The sequence below is a fragment of the Tenrec ecaudatus genome, chromosome 2 (assembly GCF_050624435.1).
Source record: "Tenrec ecaudatus isolate mTenEca1 chromosome 2, mTenEca1.hap1, whole genome shotgun sequence".
Taxonomy (NCBI): domain Eukaryota; kingdom Metazoa; phylum Chordata; class Mammalia; order Afrosoricida; family Tenrecidae; genus Tenrec; species Tenrec ecaudatus.
This window is the reverse complement of record NC_134531.1, coordinates 284,487,589-284,490,782: the sequence shown is the minus strand read 5'-3', so window position 1 is coordinate 284,490,782 and position 3,194 is coordinate 284,487,589.

Sequence of the window (3,194 nt, the reverse complement as noted above, 5' to 3'; positions counted from 1 at the left end):
AAATAGTAATAATAACCAAAGCTGGAGAGGCTTGGGAGAGACTAGAGCCACATGCACTGCTGGTGGGAATGTAATGCTGTACGAACATCCTGCAAAGCGTAATGGCATTACCTCAAACAACTAGGAATAGACATGCCATACAATGCAGCGATAACTCTGCTAGGTGTATATCCCCAAAGCTAACTATTATAACATGAACATACATATGAACAACCATGTTAATTGTGGAAGAACTATTCACAATAGCAAGAGGACGGAAACAACTTAGGTTCCCATCAGGACAAGACTGGAGAGAGAGAGTACATCTACACATAAGGTAGTTGAAAAACAAGGATGAAACTAAGAAGCATCTCATGGCGCAAATAGACCCAAAGAACATGATGCTGCGTGAAATCAGCCAATTGCAAAGAGGCGAACATTCTACGAGACCACTGTTGTAGGGGGAAAGAAGTAAGATAAAGACATGCATGTCTCAAAGAGTAGACTTTGGAGTTTGTCAAGAGGGGAGGGGGTGGGGGATAAGGGACGAAAGATATAACAATGGGTTGGATAATTGATGGGTACTAAATTGCATTCCACCCACATGAGTCAGAACAGAAGCCATGGAGCAGGCGAGGAGTGAACTCTTTGGGAGTTTGATGAGTGGTTTAAACTGTTGAATACAAAATTGATGATTTGAAATTTTAATTCCCATCGACTTTATAGTTAAAAGCTAACAAAGGATTGGTTGACATGCAACCATTTCGAGAGTTAGCATGCAATCAAGAGCCTATGGTACCGAAGAAAGAAGTTAAAGCTGCGCTGAATGAAAACACTTGTTTTAGATGCGTGACTGCAAGGCTTCAGGAATACTCTTTGAAGTGTTTCAACAAACTGATGCAGCGCTGAAAGAATGCACTAGTCTATGCTGACACATTTGGAAGACAGACCGCAAGTGGTCCGTATTTGTGCCGATTCCAACAAAAGACACCACAACAGATGTGGATGTTATTGAACAATATCAATTATATCACAAATAATAAAATTTTGCAGAAGATAATTGAAAACTATTTGCAAAAGTATATCAACAGATTGCACAGGAAATTCAAGTTACATTCAGAAGGGATGTAGAATGAAGGGTATCATTGCTGATATAAATGTATCTTGGTTGACCACAGGATATGGCAGGAAGCTATTTACTTGCCTTTTATTGCTTACACAAAGATGTTCAAGTGTGTGGATCATAACAGACTATGGATCACATGGTGGAAAATGGGAATTCCAGCACTCTTGATTGTGCTCGTGTGGAGCTATACATAAGTCCTGAGGCTGTCATTGTAAGAGAAGAAGGGGAGGCTGAGTTTTTTTAAATCAATAAAAACCTGTGTCAGGGTTATATTCTTTCATCATATTAATTCAGTCAGTATTAAGAAATACCTCTGAGCCATTGAGTAAACTCTGACTCAAAGCAACTCTATAGGACAAAGTAGAACTGCCCCTAAGTTTTTCTGAAATCGTGTGTCTTTAGCTGTCTAATATCGACCCAAAAGCCGGAGAGTGGAGAAATCATTACTTCATTGCCTCCTATTGCAAAGGCATATGTACTGCACCATGGACTTCATGAAGAACAAATAAATCTGTCTTGGAAAAAGTACAATGAGATCCTTCGTAGACACCACGTTGATGGGACTGCATCTCACATACTGTGGATGTGTTTTTATCAGGGAACAGTTCCCTCTTTTAACGGGGACCAGTTTTTAGCAGGGGCCAGGGCATCCTGACGCTTGCTGAGGAGAGATTAAGTGAAATAGAGGAATCCTCTCAAGAAGATGGATGTACCAAAATGTCTGCAACAGCCGCAATGATGAGGATGGCTTGGGACCGGCAGTGTTTAATAGCACTTGCTTCCTATAATTCCTTTGACTAAGCTGTGTTAACTTTCCCATGTTTGTGCAACTAGCATGTAAACATCTGGTCAACCTCCAAGTGCTTAGGCTGTTTCCCACTTAAATGGCGTCCCCTATGTCTTAATTACCTGGTGCTGCTGTAACAGGTACACCAGAAGTCGGTAAGTTAGCAAACAGAAATTCATTTCTTTTTAAGTTAACAAGCTTCGAAGTCTGAATTCAGAGCACTAACTCCATGGGAAAGCCTTCCTTCCATGTCAGACCTGGAGAGAGACTCTGGCCACCTTCTAGTCCTTAGAAATTGTCATATGGCATGGCGACTGTCTCACTTCATCTCTGTTTGGTTTTCTGTGCTTTTTATATATAAAAATTGATTGTCTTAAGATGTACGCTACACTGATATGGCTTCATTATCATGACAGAGAGAACCCTATTGTAAATGGCATTATATAATCAAGTATAGGGTTAGTATAAACAACATATATTTGGGGGTAATGAAGTTCAAGAAAAACAAACCTCTCTCTATCACACACACACACACACACACACACACACAAATCAGCTTGACTGTTAACCAAAATATTGACAATTTAAATCCCCTCTTGTAATCGTGGTTTTGGGCCAACATGGCACCTGTAAGAAGTTATAGGTGGAACATGGAATCTGTGTGAGCACAGGGTGTTGCCAGGATCAGGTCTCAGGCATCAGAAACTCCCAAAACAAACCACCATTTTGATGTGAACTAGGGGGGTTGGAATGGAGACCCAAAGCTCATCTATAGACATTGGACACCCCTTCACAGAAGGGTCACAAGGAAGGGACAAGCCAGCCAGGGTGCAGCATAGCACTGCCGAAACATATAACTTTCCTCTAGTTCTTTAATGCTCCCCCCGCCCCCTCCCACTATCATGACCCCAGTTCTACCTTACAAATCTGGCTAGACCAGAGCATTACACTGGTACAGATAAGAGCTCTCCACACACAGAATCCAGGACAGATAAAACCCACAGGACCAATACTAATAGTGATACCATGAGGGTAGGGGGAAAGGGGGAGGGAGAAGGGGGAGAAAAGGGGAACCAATCAGATCACGATGATCGATGTACAACCTCCTCCCTCCCCCAAATGGGTGAACAACAGAAACGTGGGTGAAGAGTGACAGTGGAAGTTATAAAATATGAAAATAAAAATAATTTATAAATAACTAAGGGTTCACGAGGTTTGGAGTTTGGGGAGGGAGGGGAAAAAGAGGAGCTGATACCAAGGGTTCAAGTAGAAATAAACTGTTTTGGAAATGATGATAGCAAC